At 46.5% G+C, this 22,656-nt stretch overlaps 1 protein-coding gene across 1 annotated transcript in view; it reads left to right on the top strand.

Annotated features, from left to right (window-relative positions):
* The first annotated feature begins 1,468 nt into the window (after window positions 1-1,468).
* LOC134351028 (probable JmjC domain-containing histone demethylation protein 2C) overlaps window positions 1,469-22,656 on the top strand; it is an 84,930-nt gene continuing 63,742 nt past the window's right edge. Inside the window, exon 1 of the mRNA XM_063057010.1 lies at window positions 1,469-1,641. The gene's annotated coding sequence lies outside the window, so the exon portion shown is untranslated. The remainder of the gene's footprint in view (window positions 1,642-22,656) is intronic.

The raw sequence follows: 22,656 nt of genomic DNA, 5'->3' as shown, positions 1-22,656 counted from the left end.
CAAGTTTTTTTTTAGAAATAGACAAAGTAAAAGCAGTAAGTGATGGAAAAACTAAACAGACCGAGGTGCATCTGTGGAGAGGGAGAGAGGGAAGAGTTTTTGACCTTTTGTCGGAGCTATTATTTATTAATGAGTACTGATTGTGATCCGGTGTTATGTTTCTGGGGGGGGGGGTGATAAATGCTCATTCAGCAGCTTCCGGGCATAGGAACTTCTGGTCAACAAATCTGATCAGACACAGAGACAACAAGAGAAACGCGACAGTGTTTACCTGCCCCCCCCCCATCATTTGGTGTTTCAAGTCCTCGCCCACGCAATGTTTATTAATCCCTCCCCACTAATTCACTCTCGCCTCCAACCCATCAATATTTTGTGTATCTACCCAACCCATCCTGCAACAACTCCCTCCTCTCCCCCCTCCATGATGTATCTCTACCTCAATCCATCTGCTAATTAATTGAGGATGACTCAGGTTAAAGGTGGAATCCTTTAAACAACCTTCAATGGGGCTCACACTAGAATACACTTCGGCTGTTTATGTCTCAGACTGGAAGTCTTATCATCCAACCTTCAGGTGGCACGGAGCCAGACTGACTTGCCAGGTGCTAGGTGCCAGGTTCTTGCCTCACCCATTTGTCCTCTGTCCCCTCCTTGGTCTTTGCCAATCTGCAGTGGTTAAGTCAAAACTGTGGGCCCGAGCTGGAGACGGGAAGGGCCAAGTCTTTAGCCCGAACCCTCGCCACCACAGCAGCCGTGGTAGAAGAAGCTCGTAGATGGGTGGGTCGCCCTCTTAACGCGGTGCCTCTTGTCGCCGACTAACCTGTCGGGAAGCGGTGTTGGAGAGCTGCCCAGCCTCGTGAGTCAATAACAGCCCAGGATGCTCCGGGTAATGAGGGGACGTTTTTGAGGGGTGGGGGGAACTAAGTGGTGCTCCTTTTTTTAAAAAAAAAGTGGGGACCCTATTCTTCGGGAGAATGGTTACCTTAAAACAAAGTTAATGGACCTTCCCCAACCCCTTTCACATCTGTGTACTGGCGGCAAATGTGTCTGCTGCCTCGCCCATTCTCAGTACATTCCCTGCATAGCCGGCGGCCAGAGCGGAGTGGTCCGTGTTCCTACTCTTTCCCCCGGCGATGACAGCTTTCCTAGGGGCTGGGTCTCCAGCCAGCAGCAGTGAGCAGCAGCAGCAGATGGCAGCCTGCCTCCTAACGGCTGATGTAATTACTTGTGAGTGACTCAGAGATCAATTGTGCATGTGGGGCCGGTTACACATGCCTCTTTGCCTGGGAGAGAGGCCGTTCAGAGGAGATCGTGCGACAGCACGCCTGTTCTTGCAACGAGTTCCTGGTGGGGAGGGGGTGGGGGAAGGATTCCGGCTTGCTTTTATTTTCTCTCACTCTGTAACGAGTGCCGTGCCGCAGGCAATTAAACTTCCCTGCCGTTCCTGCCCTGTCTCCCCAAGTGCTGAGATCGGAAGGCTGGAAATCACTGCTCGTTGTCATTAAAAGAACTGAGTGCCCGGTTGCCTTCAACACAAGCCCGAAACATACGGAACAGGACACCGAGGAGCCGCTACAGTGGAGAGTGCCCAGATTTACACTCTGATCCTTGCTTGCGGAGCAGATTCTCCACAGTGTCAAGGTGAGTGCCGGCGTTAACTTGTTTAAAAAAATTTAATCCGATCTGTTTTTGATGATGGAGGGGCTGGGCCTGTAACCTCATCCTTTTTGAGTGTACAAAATGTTCTAAGAGCAGATCTCAGGAGCAGGCATGCGGGGGTGTAGCCTCTAGCTCAGGGTATAGTGTTCCCCCGGCACTGCTTGCTTGGGCATTAGAATAGATTTGATCCTGTAACCTCCTGACCCTCGACCCGAGCTTGCCAACCGCCCCCCCGCCCCAGCCCAGCCAGACGAGACAGTATATCTCCGCTTTCATTGTCATCCGGAGACACTGTTTGTTTTGACAGGCTAAACTTGACGGGGCTGTGGAAACAAGGGGTCGAGTCTGATTTTAAAGAGGTTTCTCTCCTCGGTCGAACTCTCGCAAGGACATCGAGCCGCGTTTGAAATTTCTGCCCACAAGTTTTCTCTTGTTTCAGTACAGACTGATTTCATCTTTCACCAGCAGAGGTTAGACTTTGCCAAGGTGGCCGCGCACTGGTTGATCTGAGACTCCAGCGGCCCTTCAGCACGGAGTGAGTGTGAATCAACTTTGGCAATGTTTCTGCAGTGTTAGAGACCCCGGCAGCAAGGACTAGCTGTGCTCCATGCTAAACTGGGTCAGGTTATAAAAAGCCGGCACTCTGGGAAACGCTCGGGGAGGGAGTTCTGCTAACCCAGACAGTTCCTCATGCCTTATCATGACGTGGATTCGCAGCAGTGCTGTAGCGAGAACCCGCCCACCGCCTCCGCCTGGAGCTCTCCAAGCAGTTCATTCTGAGTCAGAGTGTATACATGAGGTCGGCCTGGGGTGCAGGGAGTGTGTGGGTGTGTCTGCTGGCAGGGAAGGGGGAAGTGGGGAAGGTGTCCAGGGGCAGTGGGGTGAGCCGAGACTATATCGCTCTCGTGGAGAGCGTGACAGTGGGTGGGCGTGCAGCTGAGGACAGACGCGGGCGGATGTGGGGACTGTGTGAGAAGTGCGGTGTTCTGTGAAAGTGTGGACTGGTCTGTTTGGATGCTGGGCTGAATGTAGGGCGGAGTGGCGTGGAGGGGGGGGGGAGTTGAGGAGGGCTATTGAAGTTGTAGAGGTTCAGATACGTGTGGGAGGGTGTGAGATGGGTGGAGGATGTTGTGGCTGATGTGTCTGTACCTGTGAGGGAGGAGGAGGGGGAGTGGCAACGTAATTAAAATGCAGCATATTTGTGTCTCTGTTGTGGAAACAGTTTGATATCTGGAAACCATGGGAAAACTGTTGCTATATCCTGAGACAGTGCTTGCACAGAACCACAGGCAGGAGCCAATACTTAATTAACTTCTGCTGCAAGCACTTCAACTGCCTGTGCTGTTTAACCCTTTCGGGGGCGGTTTAATTCCCATATCCCATTGGCAACCCCCCTCCTTGGAATCATGCATTGTGCATTCAGTGGGAATATCCCCCACAGTTAAGTTTGCTAAATGGAGATTTGGAATTCTCTTACAGAAAGCGTGACAAATGTTAAATGATGATTAGAGTACAGAATGGGACTATCTGGCCCATTCAGTCCATGCTAGCAATCCAATGTTTCATTTACCTCTCTTTCTGTCTCTCTCTCTCTTTCAGTCTGTGTGTCTTGTGCTCTGTGTGTGTGTGTGTGTGTGTGTGTGTGTGTCTCTCTGTCTGTGGCGTTTCTCTCTCTTTGTGTATCTCTGTGTGTGTCTCTCTCTCTCTCTCTCACACACACTTGCCTCTGCTAAGGTGCAATTTGCTGCATCAAGTTTAAATCTTTAGCACACCTTTGGGATACGAAGGAAACCTGACATCAGAACCCAGTAGAAATCCATGTGGTTGCAGGGAGATCATGCAAACTCCACACAGACAGGAGATCGGGTTCACACGGACTGGACATCGGGGTCACACAGGGAGATCATGCAAACTCCACACGGACTGGAGATTGTGGTCACACAGGGAGATCATGCAAGCTCCACACAGACTGGAGATTGTGGTCACACAGGGAGATCATGCAAACTCCACACAGACTGGAGATCGGGGTCACACAGGGAGATCATGCAAACTCCACACAGACTGGAGATCGGGGTCACACAGGGAGATCATGCAAACTCCACACAGACTGGAGATTGTGGTCACACAGGGAGATCATGCAAACTCTACACAGACTGGAGATCGGGGTCACATCTTTTCATCTGGAACTATGAGGCAGAGTTCTGACGGCCATTAATTTAATACTGATAATATTTATTATCTCAAGACTTATGGCATAAAGGCAGGCAATAGTCATACAACATGGAAAAGGCCAATTGGCTCAAGATTCTCATTTGCCTTTGTGGGGCCCATATTCCCCTAAACCAGGGGTTCCCAAACTAGGGTGCACAGACTCTTCGGTTAATGGTAAGGGTCATGGCATAATAAAGATTGGGGGTCCCTGTGCTAAACCTTTCCTATCTGTGTACCTGTCCAAGTTCCTTTAAAATGTTAATCTATCTGCCTCAACCACTTCCTCTGGCAGCTCATTCCATATATTGACCGGTCTCTGTGTTTGTAAAAGTTGTCCTTGAGTTTCCTATTAACCTCTCCCCTCTCACCTCAAACCTGTGCCCTCTAGTTCTGGATTTTCCAGCCTATTAGGTCACCGCACTTTCACCATCTCTCAGTCTGGTGGTCAAAACACAGTGAGTCAATTAGCCCTCTTGTTCCTCTGGTTCCAGCCCAATATGCCGAGCTGCATTATAATAAATCACATGACATGTTCTGAACGCTATATATAGTAATGGAGGAAGGGCGCTCTCAAGGAAGGCACACAAAATGTTTCAAGGACTTCCTTGTGTTATCCTTGAAGTGTTTCAGCTCTGATCCTGAGACGTGAGATGAGCTCAGCCACAGTCATTCCTTTATCAAAGCCTTCTCCGGACTGGAGTCTCGGTCTGTGGGGGGGGTGGGAGGACAATGAACAGCTGACGACAGCAGTGCAGGCAGCAGCGATCCCACTGTTAATCAGGCAACCCAAACAGTGTCCCCTTGCTCGGTATATCACCGAAAGGACAAATTAGTCAGATCAGCCACGCGCGTTAAGCGCAGCAACCTATCATGTCATGATCATCTTCAAACTCAGAGGACAAATGGATGTAGCACAGCATTATATCGCCTGTGTTGTATAGACTGGGGGCGTTGTACTGACTATCACTGTTTAATGCATGGTCACATATATCCCACTGATGGTGTTGGTTCAGAGAGATTATAATGGTATTTATTAAATCAGAATTTAGTATTGTAGAGCATGCATGTCCTAGTTCAAGTTTATCGTTGTCACAAGCACATATACACAGGTTATAAATACTGTAAAAATTAGCTTTTTTTTTTGCAGTAGCAGCAGAGCAGTCCGGCGGAGTTTGAATGCATGAGTTGTTGGGATATTACGCACGATATTAGCTGATGTGAACGGAGGGGGTCACAGCTAGTCAGATAAATGTCTATCAGTGCAGAATATTTATTACAACTGGAAAAATTAACGTCAGACCCTGGTGATTCACATTCCAGACATCACACTTTTAAGTGCAATGATGTCCCCGTCATTTCTCTAGCGTCTGAAAGAGTCACAATATAAACGGTATGTCCCTGGATTTGAATTGTGCAGACAATTTCCCTCTAGCTATGCCATGAAGCAGGGGGTCACAACTTTTTTATGCCACGCACCCCTACCATTGACTGCCGGTGGGGGGGGGGGGGGGTCCTTGGACCCCAGGTTGGACGCCCCTGCTGTGAAAGGACAGGTTGGGTTGTTGGATCCCCAGTGGCAGACATTGTGACCCGTGCAATCTGGAATCATCTGGGTGGGAGAAACCCGTCGGGGTGTGGGCAAAGAGCGGAATAGCAGGACCAACCGGGTCAGACTCATTCCTGGGATTGCAAGGCCGCCACTACAGAAAAGATTAGATCAGTTAGATCCGTATTTGTTTAGAGTTTGTAAGAGTGAGTAGGGTTTCAATTGAAATGTTTAATGCCGAGAAGGCTGGACAGATTGGATGCAAGGACGGAAAATATGCACCATTGTTATCTCCATTAACCAATATGCATTGGGCAGTTATATAACTGGAAAATGCTTAAGGCTTTCATTGACGATGGAGACACAAATCGGATATCAGTTCAGAGCTCCTGTAACAATCCTAATCTGTTAAGAATGTTTTAGCTTGAAACAAATGCTTAACCATTCAGTATTAGTTCTATTGGGTGTTGGCACGTGGCCAAGTAGTTAAGGCATCAGTCTAGTGATCTGAAGGTCGCTAGTTTGAGCCTCAGCTGAGGCAGCATGTTGTATCCTTGAGCAAGGCACTTAACCACACATTGCTCTACGATGACCCTGGTGCCAAGCTGTATCGGCCCTAGTGCCCTTCCCTTGGACAACGTTGGTGGCGTGGAGAGGGGAGACTTGCAGCATGGGCAACTGCCGGTCCTCCATACAACCTTGCCCAGGCCTACACCCTGGAATCCTTCCAAGGTGCAAATCCATGATCTCACGAGACTAATGGATGCCTATTATTAGTTTTATTGGCTAATGGTTGCCTATTCTTCCTTCCGACTCCACAATACAACCTTTTTCATTTCACTGTCTCCTTTTCCACTCCTTCTCACCTTTCTCCCCTCTGCCTTCTCCTCTGGCCAGTCTCCTTCTCCACTCTCCCTTCCTTCTCCCCAACACATCTTTACCCACAGCCTCTTTCCTACACCCTCACTATTTCCCTGTCCATCTTGATCCCTCCCTTATCCATTCCTGTTTCCCTTCCTCTCCACTCATTCCTTGGTATGGGTGTGCTTTCTCCTCCATTAGCCTCTCCATTTCCCCCTGTACATTCACCACCTGAACTGCTTTCCCTCCTGTCCCATCCTTCAATAAACTTACTATTTCCTCTCTCCCCTCTCTTTATTCCCCCTCCTGCTTCTGCTCCATCCCGTCTCCTTCCCTCCCCTGCCACCTCCCGGGAATGCTAACACCTAGGCCAGACTTGATGCATTCCTGTTGTTCAGCTGCCTGTTACTCTTGCCCACATCCCCCTCACCTTGCCTCGCATGCTGGTGCTCTGACAAGTCTTGGGCTGGGGCACAGTGAGCCTGCAGGCTGTGTTTGCTTTTCCTTTGTGTGACTGTGAACTCCCGGAGATTTCTGACCTGCCACAGTTTATGAAAACAAGAACTTGGCACTGATTGTCTCTGTTCATCAGTTAGCAGGCCCAACCCTGACCACATCTGACTGGGCCACGCCTACCTTTCCTGCTCCAAATTCACAGGGGATTATCCTTGTTCTTTAACTACAAAGCCAGTCGCAACCTTAAACCTGTGCCCTACTCGTCCCCCTCATCACTCTGCCTCCACATTCACTCCTAACAACACGGTTGGCACAGCAGACCGTGTAGCACAGCTCATACAGTGCTAGAGAGACCTGGGTCCAACGTGGAGTCTGCATGTTCTCCTTTCGACCAAGGGGGTTCCCCCTGAGTATTTTGGTTTCTTAGCAACATGGGAAGATGTTGCAGGTTGGTAGGTTAACTGGCATTATAAACTGTTCCTTGAGTAGTTAAGTGATAGCATCGGGGGTGGGGGGGGGGAGGACAGTAATGGGAATGTGGAGAGAATAAAATGGGTTTCTGGCAAATGGGTAGCTGATGGTTGGCATAGGTTGTTTGATGGGCCAAAGGGCCTGTTTCCATGCGTTATGTCCAAATGGCAAGAGTGGTCTCCATGGGATTCTACTTTTTCCCATCTGTTCTTGATTGCCTCCTGCTGTCTATCCCTAGTCCCCATCCTCTAACACCACAAGACATTGTTCATTCCTTGTGCCTTGTGCCGTGTTGTATAACGTGGGTGATCATGGTCTTTTCATGACCATGATTGTTCTTGGCAAATTTTTCTACAGAATTGACTTGCCATTGCTGCCTTCTTGGCAGTGACTTTACAAGATAGGTGACCCCAGCCATTATCAATACTGTTCAGAGATTGTCTGCCTGGCGTCAGTGGTCGCATAACCAGGACTTGTGATGTGCACCGGCTGCTCATATGACCATCCACCACCTGCTCCCATGGCTTCACATGACCTTGATGGTGGGGCTAAGCAGGTGCTATGCCTTGCTCAAAGGTGATCTGCAGACTCGTGGATGGAAAGATTGCCTTGTGCCTCCTTTGGTAGAGATATGTCTCCACCCTACCACCCATAAGATGTAGGAGCAGTATTAAGCCATTTGGCCCATCAAGTCTGCTCTGCTATCTGATCATGGCTGACTCTCAACCCCATTTTTCTGCCTTGTCCCTTTAGCCTTTGTCACCATTACTAATTAAGAAACTTATGAATCTCCTCTTTAAATGTACCCAAAGATGGCCTCTACAGCAATTTGTGCAAATGAATTCCACAGATTCACTACCCTCTGGCTAAAGAAATTCCTCCTCATCTCTGTTCTGAAGTGACATCATTTTATTTCTGATGTTGTACCCTCTGGTACAAGAGGCAGCCACTACAGGAAACATCCTCTCCACCTCCATTCTATCTAGGCCTTTCAATGTTTGCTAGGTTTCAGATTTATTTACCACATGTACGTCAAAATCTACAGTGGAATGTGTTGGCGGCAGCCTGCAAGTGTTGCCACACATTCTGGTGTCAATGTAGCATGCCCCCAATGTTCAGCAGAGCAACAACAATGGAACAAAATAGCACCACAACGAGCCCCTTTCCCACCCACCCCCCAGTCTCACACACAGAAAGGCCTTGAACTCTATGTCTTTGGCCATAGACTCTCAAACTCTCAAATTTCTTCTAACTTCCTGCAAATCCTCTATTTGCACTGTCAATGCCCTCTCTGCCCTCCCATCACCAGCCCATCCCCTTTTCCCCCTTTGACTTGATCTTGATGCCTCATCACCCAACACCTCCCCTCCCCCCCCCACCAATTAAAAAGACCCTTTCTCAGGTGCACCTTCAAGAATAACATGGTCTTTTGAAGTGTTCTCTGGTAATTGGAAGGGGCAGAAACTTGGCTTGGCATTGCCTTCCTGACTTCGGAGAGGAAGACGCGGTGCGGACAGAATTGGTCGGCTGGCCAGCTGCGAACAACATGAGCTTTATGTGTTCTCAGATTTCCAGAAGGCTTGTAAATGAAGGGTCATCTCTTTTTTTTTTAAAAAAAAAGAGTTTAGGCAATTTTGTTTATTCACAGTGACTTAAAAGTCTTTGGAACACTCTTCCCCAGACAATGGTCTTTGAATATTTTTAGATTGAAAGTAAATAAATTCTTGATACGTAAAGAGGCAAAAGGGTATTAGTTTATTATTGGCACATGTACTGAGGCGCAATGAAAAACTTTTGTTTAACTTGCCACCCAGACAGATCTTACATTATTACATCAGGGCAGTAAAAAGAATGCAGAATACAGTGTCACAGTTACAAAGGAAGTGCAGTACATATAGTGTTTTTTTTAAATAATGTACAAGGGCAAAATAAGTTGGATTGGGAGATCAAGATCTTGCTCATCTGATAAGCATGGGATAGAAGCTGTCCTTAAGCCTGGAGGTGCATGCTCGCAGGCTTTTGTATCTTCTGCCCAACAGGAAGGGGGAGAAGGGAGAAAGCCCACAGCAGCAGGGATCCCTGATTATGTTGGCTACCTTCCCAAGGCAGCAGGAGGTGTAGATGGAGTCGAGGGGAAGGGAGGCTGGCTTGTGGAATGGCCTGGGCTGTGCGCACAGTTCTCTGCAACGTTCTGGAACTTGGCCAGCAAGCCACACCAAGTCGTGATGCTTCTGAATAGGATGCCTTCGATGCTGCGCCTCTGAAGATTCCAGTAAGAGTCATCAGGGGCATGCCAAATTTCTGTGACCACCTGAGGAAGTGGGGGCATCGGTGTGCTCTTTTGTAGCGTGCAAGGGATATGTTGGGTTGAAAATGCAATTGTACCTTACTGAACGTCAGAGCGTGTTTGAGGAGCTGAGTAGTATACTCCATCTAATTTGTATGTACCTATGAACCTCTATTGCCAACTTCCATCCAGAAATCCACTCTGACCAGGCTGTCATTCTCATACAACTCACATCAAAGTTGCTGGTGAACGCTGCAGGCCAGGCAGCATCTCTAGGAAGAGGTACAGTCGACGTTTCGGGCCAAGACCCTTCGCCATCCTCGTGCTCAGTTTGCCTCTTCATTCAGTATGTTGTTGCTTCTGTCCTTGGAGTCTCTGTGTCCAGCAAGTCCAATTCTCGGGGGGATTTGAGAAGCTCGAGTGTACAGAAGACCTGCACGTGCAGTGGAAAATGCGCAAAACTACCCGCCTGCTCGCCACCTCCTGTCCCATCTGAGGAAAGGTTTGCTGGTCCCACACTCATCTCATCAGTTACCTCAGAACCTAGAAAACGTGACTGAAAGCAGGTCATCCTCGATCCTGAGGGACTGCTTACAGAGGAAGATATATCAGTGCAAGGTTCCTGTACTGCAGAGTATCTTCACTGCACAGACTACAGCAGCTCAGAACTGCAACTCAGCACGATTTTCCCAATAAAAACTGGCCCAGCTGTTATCCTCCCGTTTCATTTTTCAAAAAAAGGACCATCCTTAAAGTTCACATCAATACCCATAACATGAAGCATTGCTAAAGCAGCTGTTTGCCTCCTTGGATCTCACTGGGCATTATGGCCCCTCTGTGACTTAACTCCATAATTGTTCCACTACTCAGTGGAAATTATCAGGGTCATTTGCTGAATCTTTGCTGATAATGGTATCTCTCTCGGGTTAGATTTGTTCTCTCTGCTCTGTGAGGAGTTGCTGATGATGAATCATGTCACTCTGCAGCAGAACAGAAGGAAAAATGTAGCCTTTCTTTTCTGGGCAACATCACCCACTACAGTCAGCAGAAGGAGACCCTGTACAAATTGTTCTCTCTTGCTTTCTTCTGCATCATGCCTCAGCACAGTCCTTTCTGGATTGTGACTAACCAGAACTGCATTTTTCCAGTGAGGGCTGAACATAGGCCTTTCAGCCTATAATGTTTTGTTAACCTTTTAACCTACTCCAAGGTCAACCTAACCCTTTCCTCCCACATTGTCCTTAATTTCCTTTCATCCATGTACCTATCAAAGTCTTTTAAATGCCCCTAAGTTATCTGTGTTTACCATCACCCCTGATAGTGCATTCAATGTACTTACCACAATGTTAAAAATAAATAAAAACCCTACTTCTGATATTCTCCTCCTCCCGTACTTTCCTCCAATCATCTTAAAATTGTGCCTACTCTTTAATTATTGCTACCCTGTCTGTCCACTCTATTTATGTCTCTATCATCGGTTTGGAGGGTTCTGACTACTAGTGTCCCACAAGGATCAGTTCTGGGACCTCTACTTTTCATGATTTTTATTAACGACCTGGATGTGGGGGTAGAAGGGTGGGTTGGCAAGTTTGCAGATGACAAAGGTTGGTGGTGTTGTGGATAGTGTAGAGGATTGTTGAAGTTTGCAGAGAGACATTGATAGGATGCAGAGGTGGGCTGAGAAGTGGCAGATGGAGTTCAACCTGGAGAAGTGTGAGGTGGTACACTTTGGAAGGACAAACTCCAAGACAGAGTACAAAGTAAATGGCAGGATACTTGGTAGTGTGGAGCAGCAGAGGGATCTGGAGATACATGTCCACAGATCCCTGAAAGTTACCTCACAGGTAGATAGGGTAGTTAAGAAAGCTTGTAGGGTGTTGCTTTCATAAGTCGAGGGATAGAGTTTAAGAGTCGTGATGTAATGATGCAGCTCTATAAAACTCTGGTTAGGCCACACTTGGAGTACTGTGTCCATTTCTGGTTGCCTCACTATAGGAAGGATGTGGAAGCATTGGAAAGGGTACAGAGGAGATTTACCCGGATGCTGCCTGGTTTAGAGTGTATGTATTATGATCAGAGATTAAGGGAGCTAGGGCTTTACTCTTTGGAGAGAAGGAGGATGAAAGGAGACATGATAGAGGTATACAAGATATTAAGAGGAATAGATAGTGGACAGCCAGCACCTCTTCCCCAGGGCACCACTGCTCAATACAAGAGGACATGGCTTTAAGGTAAGGGGTGGGAAGTTCAAGGGGGATATTAGAGGAAGGCTTTTTACTCAGAGTAGTTGGTGCATGGAATGCACTGCCTGAGTCAGTGGTGGAGGCAGATACACTAGTGAAATTTAAGAGACTGCTAGACAGGTATATGGAGGAAGTTAAGGTGGTGGGAGTTATACGGGAGGTAGGGTTTAAGGGTCGCCACAACATTGTGGGCCGAAGGGCCTCTACTGTGTGGTACTATTCTATATTCCATGTTCTATCACCCCTCCTCCTCCAGTCCAAAGAGAAGAGCCCTAGCTTGTTCAACTTTTCCACATAAGACATGCTCTCTAATCCAGGCAGTAGCCCGATAAATCTCCTCTGCGCTCTCTAAAACTTCCATGCCCTTGCCATAATGAGGTGACCAGAACTGAACACAATACTCCAAGCACGATCTAGCCAGAGTTTTATCGAGCTGCAATATTATCTTGTGGCTCTTGAACTCATTCCCTAACTAATGAGGGCCAATACAGCATTCATCCTATCAACGTGCATAGAAACTTTGAGGGATCTGTGGACATGGATGTCAAGGTCCCTTTCTGCCTTTACACGGCTGAGAATCCTGCCATTAAGCTTGTATTCTGCCTTCAAGTCTGACCTTCCAAAGCGTATCACTTTGCACTTTTCTGGATTGAATTGTATCTGCCACTTCTCAGACCAGTTCTGCATTCTATCAGTATCCTCTTGTAACCTTCTACATTATCCACTGCCTTTGTGTCATCCGCAAACTTTCTAACCCACCATTCCACTTCCTCATCTAAGTCATTTATAAAAATCACCAAGAGCAGAGGTCCCAGAACAGATCCCTGCATAACAACACTACTCACAGACTGCCAGGCAGAATATGCTCCACCTACTATCACCATCTGCCTTCAGTGGGGAAGCCAATTGTGAATCCGCACAACCAAGTTTCCCTGGATTTCCTGAAACAACACTTGGTTGCAGAGAATTCCTGCCTTTCACAATATCTCTTCTTCTTGCACTGTGCATGCTAATTGCATTTGTCATCAGAGTAAAGACAGTTGTCATGTTTGCTTTTGTTGGTCGGGGCACTGAGTTACAACTGTGGGGAGTTTGTGCAGTTCTGGTCAGCCAGATGTAGGAAAGATGTCACTGACCCGGAAATGCTACAGAAAAAAATTAATGTGTATGTTATCAGGACTGGAGGGCTTTAGTTACCTGGAGTGACTGGATAGGCTGGGATGTTTTCCCTTGGAGCACAGGAGCCTGAGGGGGTGACCTTTTAGAATTGTATAAAATTACGAGGTTTAGACAAGGAAAGTGGGTATGAAAGATCTGTCGGATCACTGTAGAGGCAGGTAGAATTACAAGGTTAAGAATATATTTAGTTCAAAGTAAGTTTTGTTATCAAAGTATGTGTATGTTTTTGATATATATCATCATAGGAAATCCTGAGACTGGTTTTTCTTGCAAGCATACACAGTAAATCCGAGAAATGCAATAGAATCAATGAAAGGCCACACCCAACAGGACACACCCAACAGGACACACAACAACCAGCGTGCAAAAGACAAACTGTGCAATTACAAAAGAAAAGAAAACTAACAGTAATAAATAGCTGAACAATAAAAATCGAGAACATGAGAGGAAGAGTCCTTGAAAATGAGTCCATAGGTTGTGGAAACAGTTCAGCGAAGGGAGGATTCAGGTTGGGTGAAGTTATCGCGTCTGATTTAAGAGCTTGGTAGTTCAGGGGTAATAACTGTTCCTGAACATGGTGGTGTGATCCCTGAGGCTCCTGTACCACCACCTTGACGGCAGCAGTAAGAAGACGGCATGGCCTGGGTGGCTGGGGGGTCCCTGATGATGGATGCTGCTTTCCTGCAACTACACCCTGTGCAGATGTACTCAACAGTGGGGAGGGCTTTACCCATTATGGACTGAGCCATATCCACTACATTTTGTAGTGTGGCCACCCTCAGGGTCGCTCGGCTCACTGTCGTCTAGGGAAATGGCCCTCGGCCCCAGCACACTGGGTTATTAGTTTGTGTAGGTGCTGTGTGATGTACCCCACCCCGCCCAAATAACAGACAATACACCAGATACGATTAAATGATTTACAGTTTATAGATATTACTGGAACTATATAATTAATAGAGAATAAAATATAAAGGGCGCCGCACTTATCAAAGTTCAATCTCTTCGTGCACAAACAGTTGGAGCTCAGGACGCTTCTTCTTCACCCTGCGACCCCTTGGACCACCTCGACCAACAACGGTGGTCGACCAGACGCTCCACACAAGTCCGTCTCCGTCTCCGTCTCCTCTCCTCGCCGAACACACCGCTCGGGGTCCGACCCCCGTTAGCGGACTCACAGCACCTGGTCCATTCTCCCTCTCCCGCCTTCTGCCCCAAAACCCTGCGCATACAATATCTTCAGACACACCAAAAGCATAACAACTATTGCAATTGGTTCATTTGTCCTCATATCAATAGATAATCCAAAACAAACTGCGAGCGGGAAGGACTTTCTCAGCGTTTAACATAACAAAGAAGCATTCCCAAGTATAACATAACAAAGAAGCATTCCCAAGTATAACATAACAAAGAAGCCATTTTAATTAGCCTAGACAGTAACATAAAAGACGAAACCCCCTTGCAGTAGTATTTTCCATTCAAGGGCGTTCTTCATAACTGCACTTGCGTGCAGGGCCCCGGACGGTCCCTCCGAAATAATAACACAGTTAGGAATTTAAAGTTGCTGACCCTCTCCAACTCTGATCCTCCAATGAGAACTGCTCCTGGACCTCTGGTTTCCTCACCCTGAGATCAATAATCAGCTCCCAGGTCTTGCTGACATTGAATTGTTGTTTTGGTACTACTCAGCTAGATTTTCAGTCTCCCTCCTGTACTGTATGCTGATTCATCACCTCCTCTGACTCTGCCAGCAGCAGTGTTGTCGTCATCAAACTTAGCATGGCATTGGAGCTACGCTTAGCCTCACAGTCATCAGTATAAACCAACTAGAACAGGAGGCTGAGCACACAGCCTTGTGCTATGCTTGTGCTGATGGTGATTGTGGAGGAGACGTTTTTGCCAATCTGAACTGACTGGGGTCTGAATGTGAGGAAATTGAGGATCTAGTTGCACAAAGAGGTATCGAGGCCACTTTCTTGAAGCTTATTGATTAGTTTTGAGGGGACGATGGTATATAATGCCGAGCTGTAGTTGATAAAGAGCATCCTGACGTATGCGTCTTCACTATCCAGATGTTCCAGGGCTGAAAGAAGAGTCCATCAAATGGCATCTGCTGTGCACCTGTTCCTCTGATAGGCAAATTGGAATGGATCCAAGTCACTTCTCAGGCAGGAGTTAATGTTCTTCATCACCAACCTCTCAATGTATTTAATCACAGTGGGTGTAAATGCTACTGGATGACAGTCACTGAGGCAGGTTACCATGTTCTTCCTAGGCACCGGTATAACTGAAGCTGTTTGAAGTAGGTGGGTACTTCAGACTGCGAGAAGTTAAAGATAATCAGTGAACAGTCCAGACAGTTGATCAGCACAGGTCTTTAGTACTCAACCAGTTACCCCATCTGGGTCGGGTGCTTTCCATGGGCACACCCTCCTGAAGGTTCTCTCACGGTGCCCTCAAAGACTTAAAAACACAGGGTCAGTGGGGGCTGTGGGAGTTTGTGAAGGTTTCTCCATGTTTTGACAGTCAAAGCGAGCATAGAAGGCATTGAGCTCACTTGGGTGCGGAGCGTTATTGTCGCCTGTGTTACTTGGTTTCACTTTGTACGAGGTAATAGCGTTCGAGCCCTGCCACAGCTGTTGAGCATCCCCTAGTGATTCAAGTTTGATCCAGAATTGCAACTTCACATGTGAGATGGCTTTCCAGACATCGTTCCTGAACCTTTTGTATCTTCCTCAGTTGCCAGCTGATAATGTCGCTGATCTGACCCTTAGCAGATTGTGGATCTCATGGTTCATCCAGGTATTCTGGTTGGGGAAGGCTGTGAATGAGTTTGTGGGGACACACTCATTGACAACTGTTTTCATGGAAAGTCCGTGACAATTGTGGTGTATTCGTTCAGATCTTCTGAGTCCTTGAACACAGCCCAGTCTACTGACTGGAAGCAATCTCATAGCTGCTCTTCAGCTGCTCACAACTGCCTCTTGTTCTCATCTCTGGAGCCTTGCTCTTTATCCTCTGCCTACATGCAGATAGGAGGAGGACAGCCAAGTGATCAGATTTCCCAACATGCATTCTAAGCATGGAACAGTAGGCATTCCTAATTGTCATTTAGCAGTGGTCGTGTGCTTTGGGACCCCTGGTGCTGTAGGTGATATCTTGATGATAATTAGGCAGCAATTTGTTCAAACAAGCCTGATTGAAGTCACCGACTATGATTTGGAATGCGTTGGGTGGGCTGTTTCTTGTTTAGTGATGGTAGCATTCAATATCTCGAGTGCCTGATTAATGTTGGCTTTTGGTGAAACTTTGAGGGGGAGGGATGAATCATAGAACTAGGAAGTTGATCTGTGAAAGAGACAGAAGGCCATGAAAGAAAGGGAAGTGGGAAGGGGGTAGGAGCATCAGAGGGAGGCGATGGGAAGGCAGGGAGATAACATGAGAAAGGTCCAGGGGGTTGGGACATGGTGAAGGTGGATAGGGTGGAAGCTTTACTGGAAGTCTGAGAAATCAATGTTCATGCCATCAGGTTGGCGGCTACCCAAATGGAATATAACACTCCACCTGTAAGTCTGTTGGGGTCATGTACTGTGTTCAGTGCTCCCAGTGTGGCCTCTTGTGTATCGGTGAAATGCAATGTAGAGTGGGAAACCGCTTTGCCGGGCATCTATGCTCCGTCCGCCAGAACAAGCAGGATCTCCCAGTGTCCACCCATTTTAATTCCTCCTCCACTGTCAGGATAAGGCCACACTTAGGTTGGAGGAACAGCACCTTGTATTCCGTTTGGGTAGCCTCCAACATGATGGCTCAATTTCTCAAACTTCCAGTAATGCCTCCCCCACCCCTTCACCATTTCCCATCCCCTTGTCCCTCTCTCATGTTATCTCCTTGCCCATCGCCTCCCTCTGGTGCTCCTCCACGCTACCCCCCCCCACTCTTCTTTCTTCCATGGTCTTCAGTCTCTGTCACCATTCAACTTCCTAGCTCTTTGCTTCATCCCTCCCCCTCCAAATTTTACCTATCACCTGGCGTTTCTCTCTTCCCCCCCGCCCCCCACCTTTCAAATCTACTCCTCAGCTTTTTTTTTCTCCAGTCCTGCTGGAGGGTTTCAGTCTGTAATGTTGACTGTACTTTTTTCTGTAGATGCTGCCTGTCCTGCTGAGTTCCTCCAGCATTTTGTGTGTGTTGCTCCAATTTCCAGCACCTGCAGGTTTTCTCTTGTGTGTATTGTTGGCTTTTGCCGGTATGTAAGCTGCGGTCAGGATCAAGGAGAAAAGCCCTCTTGATAAGTAAGAGTTGCCACTTGATAGTTAAATATTCCAGGTTAGGGGAACAAGAGTGCGATAAGATCATTACGTCCAAGCACCAAAAAGAGTTTATCGTGAAACACAGACTCCCACCTTTTGCCTTCTCTGAGTCAGCAATCCAGTCCATCTGGTGTATCAAGAAGCCTTCAGGTCTTACCGATATATAGTACACGATCTGGAGTGAGCCATGTCTCTGTGAAACATAGGACGTAGCAATTTCTCATTTCCCTCTGAAATAGCAATTTTATCCTTGGGCCCTCAGTCTTGTTCTCTAGCAAATATACATTTGCTAACAAGATACTGGGTAGAAGTAGCCGTCTAACACTATTACTTCAGAGTACCTCCTGACGAATGCCTCCACCCTGAATAACAGGTTCTATCTTCTAAGCATTTTCTTTCCCACCTTCTTTTGTAATTGCTGTCATAGAACAACTGTAAGTCAGGTTTAAGACAGTTGACTAATCCAATACTCTTAATAACAGGGACTGGATCTCTGTTCCACCACCTCAGATTTGTCTTGAGGGCAGAGTATTGTTTAATGATCCATGCTCTAAGCAGCATTACCTCAAGGAACAGCAACAAAGGCCCTTCAGGGATGCCGTCCAAGTTGGAGCCTTCCTTATTTTTTTTGTAGCAGTTGAATTAATATTTGCTAAGTATGGCTGTGGTTTAGTTACTCCCACTGTAAGAGCCAGGAACAAATTGCTCTTCCATTTCAATCCATTCCAATCCTACAGCTCATTTATTTTGGAACTGACATGGCTTCCTGAATTCCTTCAGCTTGCCCTGAATTTCATGTCCCTAGTCCCCCACATTTTTACTCACCCCAAAATTAGAACATAGAAATTTACAGCATATTACAGGCCCTTTGGACCACAATATTGTGCTGACCATGTAACCTGAGTCTAGAGAATGCCTAGAATTTCCCTACCACATATCCCTGTATTTTTCTAAACTCCATGTACCTATTTAAGAGGCTCTTGAAAAACCCCGTTGTATCCAAGTTTTTCCTCATTACCCTTTTTCTCTGTTCTCTAAACCCCTGACCCTCGCCCCCTCATCCCTCCCCAGTGGTATCGCCATCGGCAATCTTGGAAATAATTTCACGATTCTCTGCTCCAACTACCATTCTACAACGGGCTCTCTGGAACTTATCCTGCCTTCCATCTTCTCCCTCATATTCATTCCTTGGTTATTGCCTCCTCCCCGAGGCAGAAAGGTGGGACATTGTCCTCTGTGAAAGGTACAAGCCTCTGCTATTCAAACTGCCTATGCATGAGAAATAATCATTCACAGTGAATGACTAAGAATGTGTCTGTGGCGGCTGAATGCTGGTGTTCATTTGGAATAACTGTCGAAGCTTGTGTAGACAGACGTAGCAGTCAATTCTAACCAAACCAAATTGCCGCTGCTGGCAATCCCCACAGATTTGTTATCCTTGTATGATGTGTCCTCCGCTCCAATAATTGTTCCAAAAGTCAAAGATGTATATTCAATGCTTTATTAAGAATTAGCAGACATACAATTTTGAAGCAATGAAACTTGACCGCACCCAAGTGTGAGTGGAATGTAATTGAGCAGTCAACAAAAGATGCAACACCCTTCAGATCCTAGCTGCGAACTGTCACGAGCGAAACATGGAGATGTAACTTACTCCCTTTGCTTTTACCACGCCCCCCACTCGTGTGACTAGCTGCCATAATAAACTCGCAATATGGAATATAATGCAGATAGAGAAATGATGCATGTCTCCTAGAGTGTGGACCCATACGATGCCCGAGGGAGAGGTACGGGAGCAGTGCCAGGAGTAGTGGTGGATGCAGATACAGTAGTTACTAAGGAGCAAGGCAAAGACTGTCATTAATTAAGAAGCTGTATATTTCACTGAGTTTTGGAGCATAGGAACATAACGTTCAGCCCGCCACATACAGGTTGTCCATTGTACCTGTTGACACGAATCCCATTTACCAATATTAGGTCTGTTTTCTACCTTGCATTGGCAATTGGGTGCTTCTAAAATGTGGTGTAACTATGTGCATCCACCACCTCTTCAGGCAACACATTCTTGACTCCAATCATGCTCTGAATCTTCTGCTCCACACCTAAAGGCAGGGAAGGGTTCCCAACTTGGGGTCTATGGACCCCTTGCTTAATGGTATTGGACCATGGCATAAAAAAGGGTTGGGAACCTCTGCCTTGAAGTTATTTCTCCTGTGTTAACACCCCCACCGGGGGAGATCGATGAAGAAATGTAGTTGTAGATCTTTGCCCCAAAGGTGTATTCGTTACAGTGGCTCAATGAGAATCCCCAAGCTTTGCCGTGTGTGGTTTTGGTCACCGATGTAACATAGAAAACAGAGGGGTACAAAATGATCCAGGGTTGTTTATAGTCATTCAGTACACGAATGTAAAGTAGAATGGAATGATTGTTACTCTGGATCTGATGCAGCATTTAAAAGAATACACAATAAGCGTAAAAAACACAATAGAATAAATCCACAGTAAATATAATCATTAAAAGCAGTCCTATAAAACAAAATGTAGACGTGACTGTTACATGCGTAGACTGGTTGTATGTATGGTGGTGACGGGTGATGTGTTGGGGGGAGGGCATCAGAGGCATGGATTGGATGGGCAGCCGCAAGCATCTTTCTTAAGGGTAGAACTGGCTAATACAAAGGGGCATAATATTAATATGATTAGAGGAAAATATAGGCGGATGTCAGAGTTGTTTCCCTTAACAGAGAGAGGTGGGTGTGTCGAATGGTCTGCCGGGGCAATGGTAGAGACAGATACATTAAGGATATTTAAGAGACTCTTAGATAGGCACATGGATGCTAATAAAATGGAGGGCTATGTAGGAGGGAAGAGTTAAATAGATCTCGCAGTAGGTTAATAGGTTGGCACAACATTGTAGGACACTGTTCTCTGTTCTATATTCTAAAATCCACACCTGCAATGAAACATTGAGTTGGAATTGAGGGGATGGAGGATCAGAGATAGAAATATTTTCTCATTTAGTTCATTCTGACTGAGATTTGCAACTACAGGCTTCCAGCTAACCCCTAGCAAAGGCCTCTGAGCTCTCTAATTACCTCTCTACTCTAGGGCCCTTGTAAGACACCATTGCCTCTCATGCTGAGATCAGCAACTTAAGCACAGTCTGGATTCAAACCTGTGACATCGGTTAGTTTCCTTGCCTGCTGAGTAACCGCGGAGGAAATGTGAGGGGGAATTGCAACTAACCTTTTGCCAAGAACAATCCCACATTTGAAAAAAAATAGTATCCAAATTACCCCTTCTATACTAACTGCAAATGCTGGTAAACGGCCAGTTCTTGCAGTCACAGTGTTGGGAATGCCCAAAATGACCTTAAAAGTCTCATGAGTTGGGTAAAACAACAACCTCCTGTCCACTGAAACCCTGCGCCTGAAAGAGATGGGATGGACTGTTGCTTGCGCCAGAATCTGAAAGGTTGCCAAGGCAATTGGGCTTTGGGCCTACAATTTCCTGAGCGTTGGCTACAGGCTCAGAATGACTGCCCTCTCTTGCCCCTTGGAATCAAAACCTTTCTAGACAAATGCTGCAGGCTGCAGAGAGAGTGGAGACGGTTTGAGAAGGTTTTTCTTTGTTTGAGTGAGAACAACGCAATGCCGAGGTAGGAATGTTAAAAAGTCCAGCACTTATAGAGGATTTCTTTTTTTTTAAATACACTTTCACAAGTATAGTCAGAATTATGATTTGGAACCTAGGCGCGAGCGCACACGCTCATGCGTGCTCTCTGTCTCTGTCTCTCTGTCTGTCTCTCTGTCTCTGTCTGTCTGTCTCTCTCTCTCTCTGTCATTGGCCTTGTATTCTGTACTGAGGCCTGTTTCTTTCGCTGTTAATGAAGGACATTTCATTGACTTCCAGAAGCTCCCATGAAAGCACGCTTTGAGTGGATGTTTACAGGCCCCTGTGGACTCTTGTATCAGAGTTCAAAAGACCTGAGTGCAAGCATTAGAACTGAGCCTTCGCGGCATGAGATCCAGCCGCCAGCCTTCCGCTGGAGCTGCTGCTCTGTGTGGTTTCTCCACGTGGGATTTGGGGCTGTGAACCACGAGCAAATGAAATGTTGCTGTATTCTTGTCACATACGTTCCTGATGTACAAACTTCTTCCTTCTTTTTTGTGTCTCTCTCTCTCTCTCTCTCTCTCTCTCTCTCTCTCTCTCTCTCTCTCGCTCTCGCTCTCGCTCTCGCTCTCTCTCTCTCTCTCTCTCGTCCCCCACTGCCCCCTCCCCACCTTGTCCTTTCTATTTTCCTACTGGGATTTGACATGTTTTCTTTTACTATCTCCCACTAATGAACAAGAATTGACTGTGGTGGCTAGCAATGATTAAACGGGGCCTTTGATAACCACTGGAGATAATAGTATTCTTCTACCTCTTCTCTTAACCCCTGTCAAGAGCAATATTGGGAGTTAGTGACACAAGCAGATGATCAGCCACCCTAGGTGGGACATTGAAAGTCTCACTAAACCTGTCAGGGAGATGGAGGGATATTTCATTGACTTCTGAACACCAGCTTTGATGATTACTGTCTAACTTAGCAAAGACTTGCATAGGCTGCAGTTCTCAATACAACCTTAAAACAAAATCCCCGTTCTAAAAATATATTTGGCACTGCAGCATCTTGAAATGTTTGTTTTTCTCCAGGGAACTTTCCATTCCTGTGGGGAAGCAGCTCTGTGTGAGTGTTAAGCTCTCTCAGCAACACCCAGTGGAAAGATCGGGGACGGAAATAGAATAGGGCATACATTGGATGCAGGATTATTCTATTGGCTTTGGGTGTCATTGCCAAAGGCAGTGTTGTTGCCAATTCCTGATTGCCCTTGAACTAAAAACAGAGAAATGTTGGGATTATTCTGCAAATGGGGCAGAGTCCATGAAGAGATGAGCAGCTATCATTCTGGGCCAAAGACCTTTCGGGAAGGCCTTATCTCAACACTTGGAGTAGACAGTGAAAAGTCAGTCAGGATCAAAATCAGGTTTAATATCACTGGCAAAAGTCGTGAAACTTGTTAACTTCGCATCAGCAGTACAATGCAATACATAATAATTGAGAAAAAACTGAATTACAGTCGGCATATATATGCATATTAAATAGTTAAAATAAGTAGTGCAAAAACAGAATTTTTTTTTAAAGTGTTGAGGTAGTGTTGATTGTCCATTCAGAAATTGGCTGGCAGAGAGGAAGAAGCTGTTTCTGAATTATTGAGTGTGTGCCTTTAGGCTTCTGTACCTACTTCCTGATTGGAGCAATGAGAAGGGGGCATTTCCTGGGTGGTGGGGGTCCTTAACGATAGATGCCGCCTTTTTTTTTTGAAGTATATACTGCCAGATCTGCTGAGTTCCTCCAACACCTTTGTGCGTTGCTTCAGATTTCTGGCATCTGCAGTC

Source organism: Mobula hypostoma, chromosome 8, assembly GCF_963921235.1.
Source record: "Mobula hypostoma chromosome 8, sMobHyp1.1, whole genome shotgun sequence".
In the NCBI taxonomy this organism is placed as follows: Eukaryota; Metazoa; Chordata; class Chondrichthyes; order Myliobatiformes; family Myliobatidae; genus Mobula; species Mobula hypostoma.
Note: the sequence above shows the minus strand (reverse complement) of the source record. Positions and strands in the feature narration are given on the sequence as shown.